General features: G+C 41.1%; 1 pseudogene; it reads right to left on the minus strand.

Annotated features, from left to right (window-relative positions):
* Nucleotides 1-9,790, minus strand: part of LOC128705972 (CDP-diacylglycerol--glycerol-3-phosphate 3-phosphatidyltransferase, mitochondrial-like) — a 111,072-nt pseudogene extending 101,282 nt beyond the window's left edge.
* Between the last annotated feature and the right edge of the window lie 1,314 nt (nt 9,791-11,104).

The following is an 11,104-nucleotide window of genomic DNA, read 5'->3' on the forward strand; positions in this document are numbered from 1 at the left end:
TTTCTGTGAGAGCTATGATGTCCGGTGATGCCTCTTTGACTCTTTCATGCCACTCCTCCCACTTATTTGTTATACCATCAGCGTTTGTGTACCATACCTTCAGTTTCCTTTCCAACACTGTGGTTTGTGGGGCCTGTGAGGGTGGGAGACCTGGTAGCATACTGTGGGATTCTATAGCTCGGTGTTGGGTGGAGGCTGTGGGTATGGATTGTATTGTGTGTTGGGATGGTGTGATAGGTTGTGGGGTTCTGAGGATAGTTGTGTGTGTGCTTGCTCTTGCTGCTCTGTTCTGCTCTGACTGACCTCTGCTGGTTCCATCCTTGTCTCCTTTCCTAGCTCCTTTCGCTTTTTTGTCCTCTCCCTCAGCTGCTGTCTCTCTTTTTGTGTTCTGTCTCTGTCTAGGAACACCTTCTTGTACTCTTCCAAGCTTCTCAACCGTGGTTTTTCTTGGAGGATCCTGTTCCGCACTGTTTCTGTCCTGAGAATCAGCTTGATTGGTCGGTTTCTCCCCTTCAAGTACCCCCCTATTCTCTGAAAATTTACAATCTCGTCCATGTCTTCTCCCCCTATTTCCGTGATGATTTTCTCAATCTCCTTTCTTTCTTCCTGCCGTCTTTCAGTGTGTGTCCTTTCCTCTCTCTCCCGAAGCCCATGGATAAACACTGATTTTGCCCTTTCCTCCTCCCATTGCCTCTCCCTCTGTGACTCTGGTTCCTGTCTGTATGTGGCCATTTTTTTCCCTTGATTTTTCCAGTGGCTCTTGGTAGCATGGTTGTGCCTCAGCATTCGACTTATCTCCCTCTCCATCTGCACCCATCTGCTCTTCCCTTCCACTCCCTGGCCCTTCTTTGCAGGCTGATAGGACCTTAGCATATTTCATATCTCCTTCCTTCCTGTTCAGCCTCTCAGCTTCGTATGGTGTGTCTTCTCTGGTCACTACCCCTGAGACTTGCTTCAGCCTGTTTACCTCAAATTCTAGGACCTTTACCCTGGCTACTGCAGTTTCGACTTGTGCCTCCCAATTCTTCGTCTCCTTCTCCAACCTCTTTTCCCATTTCACAGAGAGCTCTTTCTCCATTTTTTCAGAAAGCTCTCCTAATTTTCTCTCCCATTCTTGTTCTATCCTTTTCCACTGCTCCTCCATCCATTCCTCCCTACCAGTACCATTGTCATCTGATCCCTGATTCCTGCGAGTCCCAACCATTTTTTTTTTTATTAAAAGAGAAAGTGAAAAAGAAAAAAGGGGGAGAGAGTGAGAGAGAGGGAGAAAGAGAGAGAAGGGGAGGGTAGAAGGAGGGGAAAAGGGGGAGAAAGTGAGAGAGGGGGAGTGACAAGGGAAGAGAGGGAGAAAGAGAGAATAGGAAGAATGAGAGAAAGAGAGGAAGAGAGAGAGAGAGAGAGAGAGAGAGAGAGAGAGAGAGGAGGGGAGAGGGAGGCAGAGGGGGAAGGAAGGGTTAGAGGATCACTTCACAGGAAGGTGTGAAATCCTGTATATGGGTGGGTGTGTGTGTGTGTGTGTGTGTGTGTGTGTTTATGTGTGTGTTTATGTGTGTGTTTATGTGTGTGTTTATGTGTGTGTTTATGTGTGTGTGCATGTGTGTGTGTGTGTGTGTGTGTGTGTGTGTGTGTGTGTGTGTGTGTGTGTGTGTGTGTGTGTGTGTGTGTGTGTGTGTGTGTGTGTGTGTGTGCGCACGTGCGCTCGTGTTTATGTGTGCCCCCACTTCTAAGTATTCATACTGCTAATAAATATCAGTAGTAATACCCGTATTTCTAAAACTACCAACAGTGATTCTAGCACTTATCACTTCTACTTATAAAACACAGAAAGTAATTAGGTTGTAAAATTTAGCTTGTCTGAGCTTCTAGGAGTGTCTGACGTCACCCTCACTAGGCTTCCCCTCGCTAGGCTGCTCCTCGCTAGTCAACACTATCTTCACCTTATCTATGCTTTTTTTGCTCTAATTCTGGTAATAGCTTGCAGGAGTGAGTGACCAGTATCTAACAGTGATGCAAGGCAGGATTCAGAACCCCCAAAACAACCCCAACAGGTGAGTGATACTTAAACTGGCAGTGATGCGATGACAAGTTGCCAGATGCTGATGACGTAGCCTTCTATCACTATTTTGAAAATTCTTCACCTGTGATCTTTATAACCATATATGCTCATGCATCCCGCGTCCCTCAATGTCACTTATGATAGAATACACTTCACTTATATTGGAATACACTTCACATTCGGTGTTACACTTTATATGTATAATGTCACACAACTGTTGTGACGTCACTGTTTCAGCAGGCCTAATGCCACCTTCCCTTGTTATATATTATATTTTTCCTTTCTACTTTTGCTTATTAACTTTTTCACTCTCACTGTATGGTGCCCCACATTTCACTTGTTATCCAATCTCTCGAAATTCTTGAACACCCGCTTCCACACTCACTTGAATCTTTGTATATTTGAATCTGTGTAGCAACAGAAGCCTACTATCCACTAACGGTTTGACACTTTGAAATATTAAAGATTTCAGGCTTCCTCTCGACTTTTTTTAACTAATAACTCTGGTTATCACTCGTAGGATTGTTCACTGACGTTGTCACTACCACTGATTACTGCTAGCAGTTGTTGCACGCCTTAAAAACCACTAAAGTTCTCGGAGCCTTGTGACCCACGTCTGCTGACTGACTGTGTGTGTGTGTGTGTGTGTGTGTGTGTGTGTGTGTGTGTGTGTGTGTGTGTGTGTGTGTGTGTGTTTGTGTGTGTGTGTGTGTGTGTGTGCGTGCATGCATGTGTGTGTGTGTGGGTGTGCATGCTTGTGTGTATGCATATATTTGTACGCTCATGTGCATATGTCTGTGTGTGCACCCTGGTGTGTGTATGTGTGCGCATGCACGCTCGTGTGGGTGTATGACCCACTTAATATTTGTATTTATAACTCATTACAATTGTGACCAGGTGTGGACGTATCAGTGGCTCATTACTTTGTAATTTGTTCATGACTGTAACCATGTAAAGGAGTGAGGCTGATTCATTACCTTTGTAACTTGCCATGATTGTGACCAGATCTACCTGGAGTTCATTACCTTCGTAACTTGCCATGATTGTGACCAAATCTACCTGGAGTTCATTACCTTTGTAACTAGTTCAGCTAACATAACTTTGGGGTCCAGTCCCTGGACCCATTATGTACCTTTGTAATGTTTTGACTACTGCCCACAGGATGGGTATGGGGTGCATAATAAAGATATTAAACTAACTATGAAATCAGAAAGTCCCTTCAAAGAAATCTTAAAGAAATGTTTCTATGTGGACAATCTGCAAGGTACTGTGAATAAAGAAGAGGATTTGAAATCCTTACACAGAGAAGCTAACAAGGAGATGAAAGAAGCAAATATGCCTCTAAGGATGTGGCATACTAATTCAAAGCAATTAAGGGAACTTATCAAAGAAGATTTCCCTGAAGCTGAAATTCCTGATTGCAACAATATGCTGGGACTTAATTGGAACACACAGGAAGATAAACAATAAATCATGCAGTACACTCACTAAACGTAGTTTACTGTCAGAGGTAACACAATGTTTTGATCCTCTAGGACTTGTCTCACCGATTACCATAAAAGGTAAAATGCTTATACAAGATGCATGGAAACTCAAAATTGGATGGGATGAGAACTTGCCTCTAGAAATGAGTCAAGCATGGGATGAAATATCCACGGAGTTTAAACTTCAAATTAAATTTCCCAGACAAATAAGTCAAGAGGGAAACAAGTACACATTACATGTGTTCTGTGATGCGTCAACCAGAGGTTATGGCGCTGTAGCTTACATGAGTAATGCGGATGGAAGTACACTAATTACTTCAAAGGCCAGGGTAGCACCCTTGAAGGTCAGAACAGTACCACAATTGGAACTGACAGCACTCTATGTAGGTACAAAACTAGCTGTCTATCTCAACAAAGTACTTGATCACCTCACTATTGAAAAAACCATGATCTGGAGTGATAATGAAGCAGTTCTCCAGTGGTTAAGAAATAATAAGAGTAAGTTGGTCTATGTACAGAATAGAGTAGCAGAAATGAAAGAGATGCTGAGAGATTATCTCTTTCTCCACGTCTCTACCCAAGAGAATCCAGCTGACATGTTGTCACGTGGTGTCCCACTCAAGAAATTTGTAGATAATAAATTATGGCTCCACGGACCGAACTGGCTCTCTAATGAAAATAACTGGCCTCAACAAAAAGCTCACATTATGCCAGAAGAAACAGTTTGCTTGAACACTGCAGTAACAAGTTGTGTAAATACTGCAGACACAACAGAAATAGTCAATGATAGATCTAAATAATCATTTTTGGGTAAACTCTTAAGAGTTACAGCTCCTGTCTTTAAATTCATTAACCCTTTCAGGGTCCAAGGCCCAAATCTGGAGTCACGCACCAGTGTCCAAGAATTTTCAAAAAAAAAATTAGTTATTTTTTCTTATGAAATCGTAGAGAATCTTTTTGTGAAGGTAATAAAACAAAAAGTACGAAATTTGGTGGAAAATTGACGAAATTATGCTCTCGCAAATTTTGATGTGTCAGCGATATTTACGAATCGGCGATTTTGCCGACTTTGACTCCCATTTTAGGCCAATTACATTATTCCAATCAACCAAATTCTTAGCTATTTCACTAGTATTACTTCTATTCTATCGATTGAGCACAAGAAATCGCCAAGTCAACTGTTTCAACTACAAAATAAAGTGATCGGAAATTGTTAATTTGGCCAATTTAACACAAAGTTCAAAATATTCCAATTTCAAAATAGGGTCCAGAATGAACAATGTAGGCATTCCTGGCACTAAACTAACATTTCCTCTGTTCATTAGTTATGTTTTGAGGCTTTACAAATAAATTCCATTTTGATTTTTTATTCACATAATGAATTTTTATTCACACCAAAAAATAGAAGATTTACTGTTATGCAATACTGTAATAATTGTATAAATGTCATCATCATATTTGTGAATGTATATTAGACCCACCAGCTGACGTGTATTAGACGTGTGAGGTCGTTTGTTTACTCTTGAATATCGGCAAAAATTTAACATTTCTGCTACTTTGAGCTCAGTTTCAAGCCATTTCCAGTGCTAAAACCAATCAAAATCATCTCTATTTCTGTAATATGTCTTCCATTCTATCAAATGAGACCAAGAAATCGCAAATACAACTATAAAAAACATACGAAAAAACACTGCAAAGTTGCTGTTTTAATCGAAAAATCATGATTTAATTTTTTTTCTCTCATTATACACAGTGTGCTGCAGGATCTGTTTTATGTGGTGCACACATACCACAAAGATGTATTCTCTCATATCTAGGCCCAAATGTACCACTCACAGTTTATCAGAGTGAGCTGAGCTCATGGCGTAGATCTACGGTTTGGACCCTGAACGTAAAGCCGTAGATCTACGGGACGGACCCTGAAAGGGTTAAAGAAATAAAACCTAATTATGAATATTTTGAACCCATTAAATACCAAGTGAAACTAATACAGAAAGATATTTTCTCTACAGAATATAAATTTCTGGAAACACAAGATAAATCCCCAAAGAAACCCGTCATGATTAATTCTTTAGGACTTTATCTCGACTCAGAAAAGATTATAAGATGTCGAGGAAGAATTCATAATTCTTCACTACCTAAAGAAGCCATACATCCAATATTGATCCCCAAGAATCACTGGCTAACAAAACTGATTGTTCAAAATGCCCACAGTAACGTGTTACATGGTGGGGTAGCTGACACACTTTGTCATATACGACAATCTTACTGGATACCTCAAAGTAGACAAAGTGTGAAAAAACAAATAAAAGGCAGTATTACTTGTTGTTACTACAATATGCGAGTATGTCAGTATCCAGGTCCACCTCTATATCCCTCTGAAAGAGTTTGTCATATCACTCCATTTGAGGTGACAGGTGTAGATTACACTGGACCAATAATTTTAACCAAAACAGTTGATAAGGTTCCCATCAAGGTGTACATCTGTTTGTTCACTTGTGCCACAACTAGAGCAGTACATCTAGAAGTAGCCACTGACATGTCTGCTGAAATCTTTATCAAATTATTCAGATGGTTTGCAGCCAGAAGGGCATGTCCCAGACTGATGATTTCAGATAATGCAACGAACTTTGTTGCTGGAGCTGCTTATATAAGCAAGATCTTTGATCAACCAGAAGTACAACAGATGCTGATTCAACACAGTTGTCGTTGGAGATACATTCCTCCTAAATCTCCATGGCACGGCGGATTTTATGAAAGAATGATCGGCATTGTAAAAATTGTTTAAGGAAGACTCTTCATCATCAGAGAATCGACTTAGAAGAATTCCGTACAGCTGTGACTGAAATAGAAAATAGTCAACAACAGACCTCTAACTTATGTTACCGATGATCTGGACAATTTAGAAGTGTTAAGTCCATCTCATTTACTCCATGGCAGAAGGCTCGAACCTGTTCCTCCCATGAATGATAAAGAAATCATAGAGGATCCTACCTATTTCAAACCTGAGCAACTCAGGCGTAAATTTAAACACCTTAATAAAGTGATTGAATGTTGGGAGAAAATTTGGCAAGAAGACTATCTCACCTCATTGAGAGAACACTTCTATGGAGCTAGTGCTCCTGAAAATCATAAGTCCTTAAGAACTGGTGACATAGTGATTATTGACAATGATGGTCCGAGGTCCCAATGGCCACTTGGAAAAATTGTGACCATATACCCTGATGCAAATGGAATCATCAGAACAGTTGATGTTTTGAGCAAAGGTACAGTGAATAAGTGGACAATAAATAAACTAGTACCGTTAGAATTACACAGTGTTGAAAATAAAAATAGTGATTCTCCAGAAACCACACAGACTAAAGCTGTTCAGAAAAGACAAGCAGCAGTGGTGGCGAGTGAGAAAATCAAATTAATGTTAAGTAATGAATAGTTCACCTGCAGCGAACCTCCGCCGCCCCCCAGTGTGGAGAAATTTTCTCCAGGATATTGATATTAGCCCCCTTCAGCCCATTTCAGCTCCTTTCAACTCTGAGGGTGCCAGCCCTCTCAGAAGGGGCAAGCATCTTGTTTACTGCTACAGCAAGTAATTGATCCCAGATGCAGTATGAGTATGTGACATGGTCAAGCAACTGCCGATCCTTGCAAGAGTCCAGTGTTGCAAAGTGTAGTTTAATAAGAGACAGTCCATTTCTTACCTTAGCAGGACAATTAAAGAAAATCCTGCTCCCACTTTATTACCATGGTAAAGATAGTGTACATTGTTGTCTATGCTTAAGACAGTAAGAATCAAGCATTCTGCTTTGCTTCATGGAGGAAGTTTGGCAAGGAAGCAAAAAGTACTAGATCAGCTTTTCCTTTATGTTCTAGGGGCATTGCAGCGGCATAGGACACTGTGAGGCAGATTACTTTTGACTCTACTGAGAGAGACATTGACGTGCTGGGATAACCAACAAAGAACACTGTTCCACGCGTTTGCACAAAAGAATCTCAATAAACACTTACAGAAAAGTGTGATCAGCTTCTTTAATAACATTATGGTGTGAACGATTATTGATGAACAGTGTAACAACGAGTGTTGCGATCCAACAGAGTGTAGTGTGACATTCTTCAAAGAACACTATTCTTCAATCAACACATCGGATATCCGGGCATAACTACGGGCCAGATACATATACCCAGGTAAGTGTACTAACTCGTGATGTACTACTATTGACTGCACAGTTGAGTATAAGTCACGAGTTAGTCACTTATCATAAACCCCGGTGATAAGTGGACCTTTGAAAGTGTCGCCAGCCATCAGTGTCTGATATATGCTGACCTAACGCCTCCTAGGGGTAATTTATAATCATACCTAATATACTTATTTCAGCCCATTAAGAAGTGGATGAGACAGCTTCTCAAGACCTCCTCTGCAGGGGCAACTGCATGGACGATAGCTGTTTTATCAGCTAAGTACTCTCTATATTTAAACGTTAACCCTAGCTTGTAAACCATTTCTCAACATCTATGATCCTAGCCTATTAACTTCAACTAGATATTTTATTCTAGTGTTTATATAGGATCACTTTTGTTTGATCTAGTTTTCCTAATTGAAATGTATGGCCTGGACAGCTTGACCTATGCACTGAAAAATGTCATTAGCAACCTTCTTGCCTATCTGCTCCATAGGATAATTGTTAGGTCACAGCAATTCAATCCACCTAGATAATTCCTCAATTAAACAGGGGCTGCAGTGCAGCCCCTTTTTAATTTACAAAGTTAGAACGCCAAAACAGGCTGTCAAATTCTCACAAGGACACTCAGAGCACTGCAGGAAGATCTGAATAGAATGATGCAATGGTCAGACATGTGGCAGATGCAGTTTAATAAAGACAAATGTACAGTTCTAAGAGTTGGAAAAGAAAATAACCATGACACTTTCTAAATTAAATAATGAACAAATTTAAAAGATTTTCACAACAAATATAAAACAATAAATGTTTTACAAGCTGGTAATGAGATTTTTTTAATATCCCAAATACATTTTTATATGTGTGGGGGATAAAAGGCAGATATTTTGCTAAATGTCAAAAATTTATTAACTGTATTTTTGGGAGAATGAGGATAAGGTATACTACAGTATTTCTTATCAAGATAAAATCAAATTAGTAATGTTTTATCAGTAGAAAATGCCCCAAAATTTCCAACAATGATGCGCCACACTTATCGACCAATTCACTTAACCCTTTCAGTGTTGGTCCCATTATATCACAGCTTTGAATCCAGTGTTGATTCCATAATACAACACAAAAATTCTAGAGGCTTCAAATCTAGTGGGAGAATGGGTCTGCATAGTTAGTGCTCACAGTATAAAAAAATTGGAAGAGCCTGCTGTACAGTGTTAGTTTAATACAGTGGACCCCCGCATAACGCTATTAATCCGTTCCTGAGAGCTCAATGTTATGCCAAATTATTGTTATGCGAATTAATTTTCCCCATAAGAAATAATGGAAATCAAATTAATCCATGTAAGACACCTAAAAGTATGAAAAAACAAAAATTTTTACCACATGAAATATTAATTTTAATACACACAAACTTAAGAAAACATTCACAGTTACATGACACTTACCTTTATTGAAGATGTGGTGATGACTGATGGAATGGGAGGAGGGGAGACTGGGTGTGAAGCATGGGTGATGAATGTTGCAGCGAGGAGAAGGCTGGAGGCAGTGGAGATGTCATGTCTGAGGGCAATGTGTGGTGTGAATATAATGCAGAGAATTCGTAGTTTGGAAGTTAGGAGGTGGTGCGGGATTACCAAAACTGTTGTCCAGAGGGCTGAGGAAGGGTTGTTGAGGTGGTTCGGAGATGTAGAGAGAATGGAGCGAAACAGAATGACTTCAAGAGTGTATCAGTCTGTAGTGGAAGGAAGGCGGGGTAGGGGTCGGCCTAGGAAAGGTTGGAGGGAGGGGGTAAAGGAGGTTTTGTGTGCGAGGGGCTTGGACTTCCAGCAAGCATGCGTGAGTGTGTTTGATAGGAGTGAATGGAGACAAATGGTTTTTAATACTTGACGTGCTGTTGGAGTGTGAGCAAAGTAACATTTATGAAGGGGGTTCAGGGAAACCGGTAGGCCGGACTTGAGTCCTGCATATGGGAAGTACAGTGCCTGCACTCTGAAGGAGGGGCGTTAATGTTGCAGTTTAAAAACTGTAGTGTAAAGCACCCTTCTGGCAAGACAGTGATGGAGTGAATGAAGGTGAAAGTTTTTCTTTTTCGGGCCACCCTGCCTTGGTGGGAATCGGCCAGTGTGATAATAAAATAATAATAAAAGGGGAATCCCCTTCCATTAGGAATTGAGGTGTCAAGTCCTTTTCCGGGGTTGCTTCCCTCCTTCTTTTAATGCCACTAGGACCAGCTTCAGAATCACTGGACTTCTGTCACACAACATATCTGTCCATAGTGGCCTGTACCTCTCATTCCTTTATGACTTTCCTAAAGCGTTTCACAACAGTGTCAGTGTAATATTCAACAGCACGGCTTGCAATAGCTGTCTGAGGGTGATTTTCATCCATGAAGGTTTGCACTTCAAGCCACTTTGCACAGATTTCCTTAATCTTTGAAGTAGACAACTTCTTCAATTTCTCTCTCCCCTCCGAAGCAATTTCCTCAGGTGTGGCCTCTTGCTGTTGAAGTTGATCTAGCAGCTCATCAGTGGTTAGTTCTTCATTGTCCTCCTCCACCAACTCCTCCACATCCTCCCCACTAACCTCCAACCAAAAGGACTTCGCCAATGCCACAATTGATTCCTCAACGCTTCACAGGGTTAGCCTCAAATCTTTCAAAATCCCTTTTGTCTACACATTCTCGCCACAGTTTCTTCAAAGCAGAGTTCAAGGTCCTCTTAGTCACTCCCTCCCAAGCCTTACCTATAATGTTTACACAACTGAGGATATTAAAGTGATCTCTCCAAAACTCTCTTAAAGTCAATTGAGTTTCTGAGGTCACTACAAAGCACCTTTCAAACAGAGCTTTTGTTTTCAGTTTTTTGAAGTTTGCAATAACCTGCTGGTCCATGGGCTGCAGGAGAGGAGTGGTATTTCTTCTATTTTCTTTCTAGTTCTTGTTCTTGTTTATTTTCTCTTATCTCCATGGGGAAGTGGAACAGAATTCTTCCTCTGTAAGCCATGCGTGTTGTAAGAGGCGACAAAAATGCCGGGAGCAAGGGGCTAGTAACCTCTTCACCTGTATATATTACTAAATGTAAAAGGAGAAACTTTCGTTTTTCCTTTTGGGCCACCCCGCCTCGGTGGGATACGGCCGGTGTGTTGAAAGAAAGAATAAGTTCCCATGAAGCATAAAAACAAGCCTCAGTCCACCCCTGACAGTTTACCTGGAGTTTACCTGGAGAGAGTTCCGGGGGTCAACGCCCCCGCAGCCCGGTCTGTGACCAGGCCTCCTGGTGGATCAGAGCCTGATCAACCAGGCTGTTGCTGCTGGCTGCACGCAAACTAACGTACGAGCCACAACCCTGCTGGTCAGGAACCGACTTTAGGTGCTTGTCCAGTGCCAGCTTGAAGAC

Source organism: Cherax quadricarinatus, unplaced genomic scaffold, assembly GCF_038502225.1.
Source record: "Cherax quadricarinatus isolate ZL_2023a unplaced genomic scaffold, ASM3850222v1 Contig154, whole genome shotgun sequence".
NCBI classification, from domain to species: Eukaryota; Metazoa; Arthropoda; class Malacostraca; order Decapoda; family Parastacidae; genus Cherax; species Cherax quadricarinatus.